The sequence below is a fragment of the Jatropha curcas genome, chromosome 5 (genome assembly GCF_041381405.1).
Source record: "Jatropha curcas cultivar XTBG-Jc1 chromosome 5, XTBG_Jcur_1.0, whole genome shotgun sequence".
Classification (NCBI taxonomy): Eukaryota; Viridiplantae; Streptophyta; class Magnoliopsida; order Malpighiales; family Euphorbiaceae; genus Jatropha; species Jatropha curcas.
In genome coordinates, this window is record NC_143155.1 from 13,471,522 (window position 1) to 13,487,383 (window position 15,862).

Genomic DNA, 15,862 nt, shown 5'->3' on the forward strand with positions numbered 1-15,862 from the left:
ATTTTCAAAATAGAATACTATCACTTGCTAAACTTGTGAATACTAAGTCACTTCTAATTCATAATATGATTGTTTGACTTATATGTAGGTTAGGACGGTGCCTCTGGCACCGAATGTGGCATCCACCGTCGGGTCTTTCGGGATCGGGCGGCGGGTGTTACATGTCCGTTTTTTTTTTTTTTTTTTTTTTTTTTTGAAATTCTTCTAAATTGACCTCCTTGACCCTTTTATTATATTTTATTATGTATTAACCTTAGAATTTCTTTTTATATCTGCACTGTATTTAACCAACCTTATGATAAAGCAATTGGCATATAGTAATTCCTATGTATTTAAGCTCAATCAATCTAGTCTTATAAGAATAAAATTTGCTTTCAGTTTATTATTAAAAGAATAAGCATCAACTCTTCATTAGATTTTGCACACTTAAGTGCTGATAAAATAGCAATACAAATAGACGAGTTATGTTTATTTCTTTATAGAAACTTTAGGAAATAATAATTTAAACATATAACAATCAATTATTGAGATAAATTTATAGGCTACTATAATTTGAAGAGCAATAATATTGAATGAAAATTATATTTCATTTTTATTGCAATGTGCATTTTAAATTTTTCATAATGATTTTGTATATGAAAATTAAACAATATAATTTATAATTTATAATTTATATTTTAAGGCAATAATATTTTCAGACCGTAGTTTGTTAATGTCATTGCGAGGATATTTTTATAATACCAAATTGAATTCTTTACCTTATTAACTTAAAGGAGACCTAATGTTTGGTATTCTTAAGGTATGTGAAATTTTGCTTCTTTTAGGCACCGTTAAATGCTTTATTTACCTTCAAAAATACAAAAGAATTTTTAAGGCTTTTAATTAAAAAAAATGAAAATAATTACTAAAGTTTCAATTGAACAACAAATGACTCAGCAAAAGAAAGCTGTACAAATGTAGATGACAGAAATAGAATAAGATAGCCAAAGTTTTGCATTTTGGATCAACAAAAAATTTCTTGTTATCATAAGAGCTTTAAAGTTACAATTTCAATCCAATGTTTTCTCCTGTTTTATACACTCTTAGGGTCTATTCTTTCCTGAATTCTTTTCCATTTTGTTCCAATTGTCATGGTAGATTTCACGTTTCTATATTACCTATTATTATTATCATACAATTTTGCATGTTAATTTTATATTTTAATCTTCAAAATGAATTGATAGATATTCTATAATGACAAGTATGTAATGTTAATCATGTATATTAGAAATGTATGGTTTCCTTCCATTTGCATATAGTCTGTAATCCATTTAAATTTGTGATTTAATAGATAAATTAAAGTTCACAAATATTTATGTAAAAATATCCAACTTGCAAATTTAACATATTTTTATTAGTTTTAACAATTGGATTTCATGTCTTTTTTTTGTTTCATGTTTTATTTCTAATGAAAAGTCAATTTAGACAACACTATTGACTTTCAAAGGATTTTAATAAGAGGAATTCACAATTGCATTCTATTCATAGGAATTCCGAAAACAAAACCTGAACATGGAACCTACAAACTCTAGTTTGGGCATACCTTTTCCTAAAATCACCCTAACTTAACAATGCAACACCGAAAATAAAGCGGCCATCTCATCAAAAACACCACAAACCCCATTTTCCTCTTTTTCTCTCTCACATCCTTTCCTCCTCTCTCTCCAATCACTCTCTCCTCTCTCTCTCTCTCTCTCTCTAATCCAAAAACATATTGTAACTATACACCAGCCTAGTTTCCCCGCCGGTTGGGAATTGGGGAGAGAAAATTATCTATCTCTTCTCTCCCCCATCCCTCCGACCGCCCATGTTTTTTCTTCGCAACTTTTCATGCATTTTTCAATTCTCTCTCTCAAGTTACCGCCATCATTATTTCCACCATTGCTACCACCATATTCATTGCATGTAATTGTTTTTAATATCTTCTATTATTATCATTATCATTATCATTATCACTATCGTTATCATTATCATTGTCACCATCAACATCATATATTGTAGGAATATTACATGCTATGATTGACGTTTCTTCCTCGCCAACTCATGACTCCATCTTCGACTCAGCCACCCTTTGTTGCATAAGCGTTCTCCTCCTTCTATCTCTTATTTCACATGCTTTCGTCTTTCATCTCCGCCTTCAATCGCGCAATGCACAACATTTACGAAGATTTAACTCTCTTTGGATTGTTCGCTTCCTTCTTGTCACATTTATCACCTTTTGGGCTTCCTCCGAACTCCTTCGCTTATCCTTCTTTCGTCGAAGATATCTTTTCCCTTTCTTGCCTTCTTTATCCTTAACTGAACAAGCCAACTTTTGCAAAATCCATGTGGTCGTTTCATTAGGATTCTTTGAGCCCGGTTTCCTTGTAACACAATTATTTCTGGTTAATGTATCAATAGAAAAAAAAACCCCACGTTGTTCTTGGGCTGTTGTTTTTATCTTGGCTAATTGTTTTCCTGTTCTTTTCATGCAAGTTCTGCTTATCTTTTTTTCAGGAATACAATTGTCGTTGCCGGAGATATTTCATAGAAGTTCAATGGTTTCAAAAAATGATCTTGGTGACGATATGGTATTATGTACATATCCTTTAATGAGTTCTATTATATTTGGAGCTTTTGGGATTTGGTATGTAGCAGGATTTTCATTATCATGCTTCAAGGTGGTAACTATTGTCATTAATAAAGGGTTAAGGATTCGAATTTATATTCTAGCTTTTTCTGTTCTTTCAATGCTACCGTTAAAAATTATCTTTCTTAGCTTGTCAACCTTGTGGGAGCCAGACCAATTACCCTATGCTGCCTTTTCATTTCTTGTGTTTCTAAGCACAGTGGTTATTGCTGCCGTAGGGGAGGGCATTTTGGTAATTAAACCCATAGTTGATTCATTAGCTGCCGGAGAAGATGCTGCTTCGGCTGCTTGTGAGCAATCATTAACATCGGACGAGGGACAGACAGAAACATTGAACTCAAATGTACATGTATGAAATGTTATGGACATAATTCATGAAGGAAATAACAATCGATTAAAGTGCAAGTTGGATCATGTGGATGGCCTTAGTTTGTTGTTTGCTACATATGGTTTTGCCCTCTTAATCAGATTTGTAACATAAGTATACACCTTTTTTGTGTTTAGAATTTTTATTTTTATTTCTTTTTCTTGGCTTCAAATTTAATCCCGAACAAGAAAAATTTTGAAAAAAAAACGAAAAGAAAAAGAAAAAGAGCAATATGTTACAACTAAATTCTTTTTCTTCTTCATTATATGTTTACTTCCTAGGCTATGATGAACATGCCATTATCTTCATCTTGTAAATATGATCAGAGTTTGATTTTTGAAACGGAAATCATCTTTTTTTTTTTTATAAGTATGTGCCAGAAAAATTTGTTAAATCTAAAGCACTAGAGAGATGTGCACATGATTATGCATTTGTCTATATTGAATGTTAGGGAATTCAATATCCAAATTATTAGCAAAATAAGCAAATATCTATAAAAAAAATCATCATATATATCATGGAGTTTTCTTGATTACTGACATGGTGAAAATTCTCTAAAATTTCATCATTTCCTTTTTAGTTTCTTGAGAAAATTTTGCCTTTATTAAACCTTTGAAATTTAATTATTTCCTTTTAATATTTTTACCTAAAAAAATTTTACCTTTATTAAACTTCTGAAATTTAATTGTTTCCTTTTAATAACTTTTTGTTCAACTTCCCATATTTGTTAAACATTATAAATTTAATTTTTCAAATTTAATAATCTTGATTACAACTTCACATTTCTATATTTCTTATACATTTCAAATTTAATTTTTTAATTTAATAATCATCATTATAATTTAAAATAAAGCATAAATTTATATTATTATCCATCATTCATCTTCTTAACTCAATCTTTCGGAATTTTTCATCCCTTTTCGCTATGGAATGAGTTTATTGTAATTCTTCTTTTAGATTGCCAATTTACCATAGCCTAAAGAAATCTAGAAGAGAGTTCTTCCAATGAGATGAAAAAGTTTTCATCTCTCAGCCGATTAACATTCAAGATAAGATTATGAGTAATTTCATTTTTTTTTTTTTTGATTTGTTAGGTCATGATTTTTAGGTTTTGAGTAAATAATATGGATACAAGTTTTGTTTTCCTTCTCATAAAAAGTTAAATGTTTTCAAATTCCATAATATTTGGAATCTTTAAATTCACTTTATGGTTTGTATTGACTGCAGTTACATGATCAAAAGTAAGCCGAATTTATCATGACAGGCTACTTATGTATTTTTTTTTTTTTTTTGATTTAAAATGTGAAGAATTAGGTCGATATAGAATTAGTGGTTTTAGCTTTTAAATATTATATATTTCTTTAAGAGATTAAAATTTCAGATACTTATATATTATATATAATTAGAAAGTCTATGACTCTCTTTTTATTGACTATCCTATATTTTTTTTTATAAAATTTTAAATTTCTTTTTAATTTGGTTGAACTCAACTTGATTTTTTACTTCAGCTTTTTCAGTTTATTGCCAATTAAAAAGAAGAATATAGTGACGTTTCATTATGTTCTTTGTGTTGTTCGCTTACTTTTGTGTTTTACCAATTCTCTTTCATCTTGTATTTATTTAATTTAATTTCATTTTGTTTTGTTTATGTTTTCAGAGATTGAAGTATGTGTGATTGAAGAGGATTTAAATAAGTTTTGTGCAATGATGAACTCACTATTATGTTTTAATATTTTTTAGTTGCATACTCTCAATTAAATTAAATCTCTACAAAAACCAGAATTCAAGTATCTAAATTATTTTAAACAGTCTACAAATCCACTTTTTTTTTTTTTTGATAATAATTCAAGTCATTTTTTCTAAAACATAATTTTTTATAATTTCCTTAAACACACATATCTTATACATAAAATGAAAAATATAAGAATTACACGGCTTCGAAGCGTGGGAATCATTATATATATATATATATATAAAGGAGAATCATTGATTTTTGTTGAGTGTTGACGTGACAATTCCTTTTAAGAAAGAGACTCCCTAATACTTGAGTATTTGTATTTAACTAACTAATTTGAGGAAAAAATTATAGGTTTTCGAAGAAATAATATGCTTCTCACTAAAAATTTTTTGTCTAATTTATAGTTTTTATGAGAGAGTTTCAAATGCAATAACTTTTGATATTCTTCTTATTAATTTTTTATGAGTTTGCTAAGCATTTCAACTTTAAAACTAGGCATATTATCGTTAAACTTAAAAACAAAAAATGTGTCTTCTTAAAATTCAAACGGCTTCCCCTTCTAAATAATGATTTGTTCATAAATTGGCTTAAAATAATATTGTATAAAACAAAAAATTTTGAAAAATAAAAATATGGGAAAACAATATATTATCAAAAAAATATATAATATATGAATTGCAATAAATAAAATAATAGCTTCCATACCTCTTATCTAATTTTTTCTTTTAAATTTGTTTACTTATATTTCTTACTTATAATTCAAAATTTTTCAAATTTATTTATGTACGCATTTCTATGGGTCAAGTTATTATCTAAGAGGATATAAGTTTTCGCTAATTTTTCCATCAATATTTCAAGTTTATACAACAATATGCTTTCATTATTTCAATTGGCCACATATAAATACTATATTAGCATTCTTTTTCCTTCAAGTTTATTCCATGAATAACTCACTATTAGTTAAAATAAAAATTTTCAATTTCACATGATACATTTAAATCATACTCTCTATGCATTGTATACACTTTAAATAAATATACTACATGGTCGTGCAAAGTGTGAAAAACCGCCTAGTATCTATATAAAAGCTCAAACAAATTTACTTATGTAGTATAATATTAAGAATCTTAGTTGCTTATATGACATTTTCTTTTTTTTTTTTTAATTTTGTTAATTTTTTATTTAATTATCTAGTATGAAAAATTTAAATTATAAAACTCTTCATTCTCTTTTTAAATAAGTAATAACTGACAAGGCAAATTCGTCAATCGTAACAAATAATAAAGAATGACTAGAGTATCGTTTCCACGAGGATTATATACCAAGTACAAAAATTGTATTAACCTACTATTATGTAAACGACAATAAGAATAATAATTGTAAAAATAAAAAAAAAAACAAAATAAAGCAATACATAAGAAATCAAGCAAGTGATTGTTGAAAGAAATCAAAGTTTAAAGATTACTAGGGATTTTGACTTCACTTAATTCTATTCAGTTTATACTATTAGTTTGATAATCAATTTTAATTATGAAACAAGGAGAAATAACCGTAAAATCACTAATAAGCTCTCTCGATGTTTTATTAGCTATTTTAACTCAATTCAATCACCCATCTGTCAATGGGGCAACCAAACATAGATTAAATTATTAAATTCTTGTGATTATTTAGGAATCCACAAATTATGGCCTTTTATTCTATGAAAACCTCCCATGAGCCAAACCATCTAGCTCTCGTATCAAGTTATTATTCCCATGAAATTTATTACCTTATTCATATTGAAAACCTTTCTCTCCACAGTGATTAATGAAATAGATCAATTCAGGAGAGAAACTCTGCCTGGAAGCATTAAGATCAGTAATAAGTTTTATTTGAGTAAAGAAAATTAAATCTAATATTATAAACTGGAAATGAATTTAATCTACATCATATCCTTAGTAAAAAGATTTAGTTCGACATAGTGAACAAATTAAACTCAATTGAACTTGTAAATAATCCTATAATAAATAATAAAAAAGAAAAGAGTTTATAAATAAAAATTAGTCGACGATAGGCTTGAGCAGCTTCCTTGAATCTTGACACCAACTTGAATACTTGAAATCTTAAAGTGAGAGAAACTATGTAGACAACAATAGAACAAAAGATAATGAATATACAATGAATAACCCCGTCTCAATTTTGTAGAGATCTCTCCTTATATAGACTTCACAAGGCTTCTTTGAGTCTAATTAGTAAAACCACCTAACTTGTCGAGGAAGAAATAGAATTACAATAGGAAACAATTAAATTTTGTATTTCTTCCCAATTAGGTGTCCAAGTTGATCAATTGGGATGAAACTCGAATTAGGTAATTAGCTTTATGGTCCCCATTCATCATATTTGATAATTGGCAATTTCCTAATTAAAATCCTACAAAAACCTTCTAAAACAAGATCAAAACAACAAAGGAAGCCAAAATTAAGAATTAAATAAAAATATAAATAAAACTAAATAAAAATTAATTAAACTAATTAAAACACTAAAACTCCTAATTAAAACTATATTAAAAAATACTATAAAAATAACACCTATCAAGATTTTCCAAACTTAAGCCATTGCTTGTCCTCTAGCAACAAAATTAAAAGCAAAATACAAACTAAACAAACTAAAAAAGCTAGCTTAATATGGATGGAAACAATTATTCATAATCTCGAATATCAAAAATTATTAACATGGGAATAAATCAAATGTTTTCTATACTAATTATTTTCTTGCAAAAATTCAATTTTCAACAAAACACATTTTTTAATTTAAACACGAGTTAATAAGTTCTTCAATACCAATAATTGTTCAAATTATGACAAATAGAATATGAATTTTTAAAAATTATTAACCTTTAAATAAGATGATGATAACTATAATTTCAATATTCCCATAGGCAAATGTAATCATCCCTTCTTCACAATTGAACTGCATACAATTAAAAAGATTAAAAGGTCTTTAATTAGGTTACAATGGGTTTTAGAGGTATAATTTAGCTAAACAAGGAAAAATGATAAAATGATAGACAAAAAGCACAAATAATGCATAATCTAAAGGTTTTTATCACATCAAAACTTTTTTTTTTTTTTTTAAAGAGAGATTATTATGGAATAAATTTACTAGCACAACATTAGAAAACATTTGGTAAGGATTATTCTTCTTAATATTAATATTTTGATAACAACTTCATTGCTATAATTCCCCAACATTGAATTTGGATTTTTTTTTTTTTTATTTCATGGGGTGATCTTTTTTTTTTTTATTCCTCTTTAATTGCTAGGATTAATGAATTAACTCTCCTTTTTATTCTTTTTCTATATGTTTTAATGTAGTTAAATCTCATAATTATAAATTATTGTACTTAGTGTAAGTATTTGAACTTGATTTAATGGCTAGGTTAAACAAAAGGTACAACAATAAAATTTGGATATAGGCTTCAAATTGGTAAGGTCATAATTTAATTTAGGCTGGCTAGGCTAAATATGAAGTTCAACAAAGAATGCTTAAATAATTTCTTTCTAAATATACGCATTTGAAATTTTGCCTCGAAGGGAGATCTAATTTATTCTAGGAAAGCCAATGTTAAATAAATTTTGATTAAAGCATATCTACATACTAAAAAAATCACAAAAATTGGTGTTCATGACCTTAAAAATAAATAGTTAAACCAATAAATAATGTTAAGTCAAAAATTAAAATTTAACCTCTTAAGCTACTAGCTTCGAAAAACAATTAAATTCATTACAAGTTAATAAATTATGATAATTTCCAAACTTGCTTATAATTATTCAAACCATATTAAGCTAATAAAAACAAAAAAAAAAAACAAAATAAAAAACTTAAAATTTTAACTAAAATTTCCTTCCCCAACTTAGTTTTGCATATTGTTCCCAATGTGTGCAAAAATAAAACTAATTCCCCAAATTTATCATATATTAACAAAACAAGGTGAAAAATAAAATAGAATTGAAAACACCTTACCACCATTGTATTGAAAAATGCAATAAAATTTAAGGAAGCGAAGCGCATTAGATCCAAATGCAAAATTCTAAAAGTGAAAAGGAACTAAAGTAATATAAAAGAAAAAAATTAAAATTAAAATTAATAGTGAAAAAAAAACAAAACAAAAAATAATTATAATAATAGTCATAAATAATAGAAAAGAAAAATAGAAACAAAGGACGATTTTTCCAAAATGAAAAGAATAACATAAAAAAATTAAGAAATAAGTAAAAGAAAATGAGATATATATAACTGGTCTATACACGCAGATAACTGAATAATTAAAATATCCACAATAGTTCAACGTTTAGCATACTCATATTAATACAAGATTAGAATCATCTTAGTCATATAACTGCGGAGTACAACAACAAGCAAATATAAATAAGCTCTTATACGTATAGCTACATAATTTTAAATAACTGTTTAATTTAAAGATTACTTTTCTAGCTCTGCGATGAAGGAAGTAGAGCTTTAACTAGGACGATAGAGAATTTACTTCCTAAAAAAATTAAATAAAAGAGAAGTTGGTTTTTATAACTTAGAGAATAATGTGTAACATAGGCATTCACATGAAATGCTTCCTCAAAAACTAAAATCAACAATCATTTAGTCAAACACATGGCACAATATCAGCACCCACATATAAATACACCTTCACATAATTGAACAAGTGGAGTGGAGATTGGTCTGTGGGTCACCGAAACCCCCAATGAGCCTTCCTCACACATGGCCTGTCCTCTCATGATGTGTGCACCAGGGAGCCGATCCCCATACATGGCTGATTAGTCTAATTCTCTCATTTTTTTTTTTCCATTTACAAAGTAGACTTTTAACCAAACTTGGATCATATTTTAACTATTATTTATATCTTTCTTCTCCATTTCAATCACAAAGAACTAAATTCTATGATTAAACCTCGTGTTAGGCAAGAATACTGGTAATTTTGCATCAACTTGAGGTTAATTAAATTCATCCATTCTCAACTTCTTTACACGTCTTAAATCTCAATTGACCTTGATCATTCTATACCAAGTTAGGGTTTTAATGTACAAGCATATGCTAATGCATCCATATCTTTACCCTTGTCCACATTTCGACTATCATTACATAAAATTCTACTTTATTTTGGTATAAAAGGCTAAATTCCATGACTACGACATAGAGATTCTAAGTTTGCATCGTTCATTAAGAAGAATACAACTAACGAGCTAAAATTGATATGAAAATGTAAGGAGACATTAATCTCTAGCTTATCCCAAGAAAACCCATGGAATCACCACTTTTAGCTACTGCCATTCTAGGAGGAAGCCAAATTCCTATTCAAAATTTATAACTCATACGCTAAATTATTTAATATACAATAAGAAATTTATATAACGTACTATTTCTCATCCTATTATTATTAACACTCATACATTTGAATAATAAGGCTGCTGTCAATTCAGGAAAATCAAACTTTCTAATTAAAACTTATAATCTAAATTCTGATTGATTTGTTGCTCATCAAGAGTTTGGAGTATAACATCAATTTCTCCATGACATATCAAGAACTTAAGCAAATAATTAAAATAGTTACTGTCATACTAATAAATCCTTTGTTTCTTTATTAAAAGTATGATATAAACATGGAAACCTACTCACCTCCCTATTGAAATTCAGTTTATAACTTCCATTTACTAATTTAATTAGAATTTTCCCAAGTTAAATCACATGAATAATACCTAAATAACCCTAAGTTCCTTACAAACATGATTCAGACTCAACTCCTACAAATTAATTAAAACAAATCATGCTACATGAAGGAGGGGGTCATAAAACAACTTACCTATTCACAAAACACGACGGAAAAATTAGTTTTCCTACCAAACTATCAAGGTGAAATTTTTCTCTCCAAACTACTGCTGTCACGGAAAATCTGACCAAAATGAAGAAAATGGTGGCCGGGTGAAGTGTTGGCGGCAAGGAGAGGGACACGTAGGACAGTTTTTGGGCTAGTGTCACCGAAAAGTCGAAATGGAAGGTGAAGTCAATGCTATTCGGATCGGAATAGCCATTCCACTTACTGCTGCGTTCTACCCAACCGGAATGGAGAGAGAGAGAGAATGGCAAAGTAAAGCCGGTGGCGAGAAGGAGGTCCAACTGGTCGGGATTTGAGCTCAGGCGATCGAAAATCCATGGGAGGGAGAGGGAGAGGGAGCTGTAGTCGTTGAAGTGGGGAAAGAGGAGAAAAGAATGGGACCCCATGGTAATTTTGGGTTTTCTAGAGCTTTTTAATTGGCTATAGGTCGGTTGGGTTTGATTAGGGTCCGGCTCAAATCATAGGTTTTGAATGATTTTCTACTTGATTTAAGAGCTCTCTATGGGTTTAGGTTGACTTAAATGCTTGGTTTGGTAAATAATATATATGTATATTATATAAAATAATGCTTTTGTTATTTGAATAAAAAAACTATAATATTATTTGCTGAAAATTGATATTTAAATTTTTAAATGAATAAATTTTGAAAAATAAAAATTTAGGTTGTTTCAGAAAGTTGAAAGGAGTATGACTTGATATAACCTAGATGAGAGTTGAAGTTATAGCTGTCATTAATTGATGATTTTTGATTAATTAGAAAATCATGATTTCTAAGAATAAATGAAAATGGAGGAAATGGATATCAAGCTATATATATAGGTTAAGTGTGAATTTGTCAGAATAATTGCTTGAGGTGAACTTATTATGTTTATATAAAATTAATTTTTATGCCAAAACGATCAAAGGTATATAAGTAATCATGATAAGATGAAAGGATTTGGTGCAATATTTAAAAGAGTTGTTTACAAGACATGAAAGATATATGGAGTCGTATGAAATCATCATATTTTTGGGAGTGTGATAGGCTTGATAAATTTTGTTTTGTATTATTTATTAAATCTGCTTGAATAAATGAGCAAGTGGGTATAATGTACATATATAGCATTTGCATGAATCGCATTAAAGTTATCTTGTTGCATTCATGTTTGTAGACTTCTCTCTTGCATCCAAGTGGGTGCTACCACATGAATATGAGTATTACAATACATATGTGTAAGCATTGATGATTTAATGAATGTGAGGACGCTTGATTTTTTGAAAAAAAAAAAAGGAAAATCGAAATGGAACGGGCTTGGTTGTTTTTATTTAATAAATTGATTTTCTTTATTTAATCCATTCGTTAATTCTCGGAAATATAGTTCTCTTACTTTGGGAAGAGTTTTATTGTTTTTGGAGTCGTGACCCTTATTAGGGAAAATTCTCGAATTAGTTGATTCCTTGTAATCGACTAACTCGGTTTTAAATTAGAGACAGGGTTCGGGCGTTAGGTACGATATGGAGGTATTAGGCACCCATATCATCTGGCTAAACTGGACTTCTTGTTGTCCAATGATTCTCAATAATTTAATAATGCAATTAACTAAAAATGAGATATAAAATGATTTTGATGTAACTTTGGAAAACCATGTCAATTGAGCATATTATTGCAGATCATTTAATCAAACATGCAAAGAAAAGGGGAGGAGAAAAAATTACATCCCATGACCTAATAATACAATATACCCTTTAATCCTTCCAAGTTTTCCTATTTCCCAATAATTGTTACAAGTCAGTATAAAATGAGGCCCACTAAGGTCTCTTGCATTTTGCCATAATATAATACGAAAGCAAGATAAAATAACAACATTCATACAATACAAATACAAAATAAACCACAATCTCAGAATCAAAATCATACGTTTACAATCAATAACCATCCATTCATGCAACAAATGATTAAATTATGCATGTTCTAATTTCAATGTTAATAAATAGAAGGTTAGTGTAGTAATAAACATAATATGTTAAGTTAAGGGGCATAAAATTAAAGGACAGAATAATAAAGTGCTTGAAAAGTAAAGGACAGTAATTAAAAAGCAAGAATTTAAAGGATTAAACAAGATTTAAGCTCATGGCCTTGATTTTTTTCATGAATGATGGACAAATGCACTAATCATTGCTCTCAATCTTTTTGTTATGGTTTATTTGATCCATTTATGGATAAAAATGCATCCCAGACCACTTAAGGTTAGGGCTTGTCACTGGATCTCTATTTAAGGCCATTTTATTTAATATTTCACATTCTGATCCTCTAAAACAAAGGGTCAGGAGCTATAGGGAGATGTGGTGTGCACTATAAAGGTTTGACCTGCACCCACGTAGTGGCGCAGGGCCCTTCCCAGATTAGAAAGGCTTCAGACAAGAACACAGTCAAAACAGGGGTTCTGGGTTGATGTGGCGCAACCCACAAGCTTGTGGCACACGCCACACATAGTGGCTTGTGCCACTAGTTTAGGCCGTGCGCCATAGAGGCATAGAGATACCCTGGTGGTTGATCATGGGCTTTCCTCACAACCAGACTCAAAATAGGTGCTTAAAACACCGAAAAAGAAAAGAAAAAGACAAAGAAATGAGTTAGAGGCTCTCAATTATTACCTTTTGATGATTTCCTCAAAGTTTAGTACAAAAGATGGAATGCTAGGTTCTTGATCCAAAAATCCAAGATTGAGGATTGGAGAATGTGTTTTTGGGATTTTTAATTGACTCTTGGGGGTTTTTAGTGATAAAAGAACAATGAATCTTAACTTTGAATAAAGGGGAACACAAGTTTCCTTTGATTTCTTGGTTGAGTTTTCAAAAATCAATGGTTCCCCCACAAGTCCAAAAATCCTCCCTTAAGGCACACACCCGGTACCTATTTATAGGCAAATGAGGGTGGGTGCCCTATTTTAAGGTTGATGTGGCAAAATGTCACTGGCGGGCCCCGTAATAGGGCCGAGCCCATTTTTATTAAATCAGACCGAGTAGCACACAAAATGAGACGGTGCATCGAGAAGTGCACCGGGCAGGCCGGATCCAAACTTATGTAAGAAAAAAGGTGTATCATCATTAAACCTTCTAAGGGCAAAATTTGAGCATCTATTGTTTGCCCCAACTTTGATGATATTTTGCTTTTTAAGCAAAATGTCATCAAAGTGTAAAGTAGACGCGTAAGTAAGAAATACTTACCTGATCTGCGTTCTTTGAATGACTTGAATGGATGAAGTACGCCATTTTGGCAGCTTTGTTGATGTGGATTGCCAGTTGGTGATTGTTAGGCAGGCGAATTATGCCATGGTGATTGTTGACGACTTCTATGGCTCTCTGTGTCAAACGGCAGCTTTGATAAAATGCTATGTGCCAAACGATGGCTTTGATAAAATGCTATGCGCCAAACGGCAGCTTAAGGTTGCCTAGGGGGACTTTAGTTTTGAAATGCTCCATTAGGTAGGTTCTCCTTTGGACGATGAAGAATAGAGGAGATGCGCCATGCTGGTTGTCAGCAGCTTCTGTGACTGTTTGCGCCAAACGATGACTTTGATAAAATGTTGTGCACCAAACGGTGGCTTAAAGTCTAGAATGCTCCACTGGGAAGGTTGTCCTTTGATGGTGAAGAGCAGTGGAGATGCACTATGGTGGTTGTCGGTGGCTTTTGAGATTGTCTGCACCAAACGTCGGCTTTGATAAATGTTGTCCACCAAACGATGGCTTAAAGTCTCCATTGGGGAGGTTGTCCTTTGGAAGGTGAAGAGTGGAGGAGACATGCCATGTTGGTTATCGGCAGCTTCTATGACTTTTTGTGCCTAACGGCGGCTTTGATAAAATGTTGTGCGCCAAACGACGACTTTGGTAAAATGCTGTGCACCAAACGACGGCTTAAAGTCTAGAATGCTCCACTGTGGGAGGTTGTCCTTTGGATGGTGCATCACATGTAACGGCTTTTGGTGCGCCACATGTAACGGCTTTTGGTGCGCCACATGGGACGGCTTTGGGTGCACCAGTTGGGACGGCTTTGGTGCGCCACATAGGATGGTGTGGGTGTGCCACTTGGGATGACTTTGGGTGCCACGGGGGACTTTAATTCTGGAATGCTCCACTTTGGGAGGTACCTATTAAAATGAATTTGCTGACAAAAAAACAGGCCTTTGGCCAATGGTTAGAGTTAAAAATTCATGATTAGGCATTGAAAAGTGTGCTCATTTGAAGAATGAGTTTGCATAAAAATGCATGAATTTATGTGCGCTCATGTGAATTTATGTGACATTCATTTCACTTTCAACCAAACCAAGCAACTTTCCTTTCAAATTCTCTCTTCTCCTCTTTTTTGCTCCTTTTGCAATTGAAACTTATGGCTGCTGAAAATGTTGTGGACTAGCTTCCCGGTGATGCGGTAATCGATCCTGTGAATTGACCTGTGAGCCATGGAATGAAACTTTGGGAATTTATTCTAGACGCAGGGACTGCGATCAACCTGTGGCGTGATCTACCCAGCCACCTTTGCTGGGGCACAATCGAGGTATTTGTATTTTGGAACATTTCCTTGCTTTCTCCTGCATTGTTAAGACTAGAAACATGCAAACATTAGGTTAGAAATTAAAAATTAGGTTGAAATTTACTTTTTTGGGCAAATTTGGGCATTCTTGGGCTGTGGCATATGCCATTGCGTGTGACGTGCACCACTTCCATGCTTTTTTGGCTGCGCTGGATTCTTATGGCGTGCTCCATAGCACTAGTGGCGCACGCCAGTTGAGTAGTGCCTTGCGCCACAACAGCTATGAAACATCTAATTTTTGTCCTTGTTTGTCATTTTCCTTGGTTACCTGCATCAGAAACATAAAAGCATTTGCCTTTGCACTTTATTAGCATACTTACGTGGTTTACTTTACATAAGAGCGCAAAGTGAGGGAAATACGGTGGGAACGCCTACGTGGCCGGTGAGTGGTTCGACTTGCTGCCTGAGTGGGTCCAGGAGAGCATTCGAGAGGCAGGCTTTGGCTGTTTTGTTGACACTCTCTCTACCCTTTGCCTCGGGTACCGGGGTAGACTCTACCCTCCAGTATTCTAGCTCTCATTGACCAGTGGATGGATACCGCTCATACTTTCCATCTTTTGTTGGGCAAGATGACGATCATGCCAATCGATTTTGCTGCTATCACTGGGCTTCCTTTTAGAGGGCATTTTGTCATC

The 15,862-nt window shown here is 31.3% G+C and overlaps 1 long non-coding RNA gene across 1 annotated transcript; it reads left to right on the forward strand.

Annotated features, from left to right (window-relative positions):
* Nucleotides 1-1,625: 1,625 nt before the first annotated feature.
* Nucleotides 1,626-3,186, forward strand: LOC149496242 (uncharacterized). Its single transcript, XR_016320973.1, has 2 exons — nucleotides 1,626-1,944; nucleotides 2,536-3,186. It is a non-coding gene; the product is annotated as an uncharacterized LOC149496242 (long non-coding RNA).
* The last annotated feature ends 12,676 nt before the right edge of the window (nucleotides 3,187-15,862 follow it).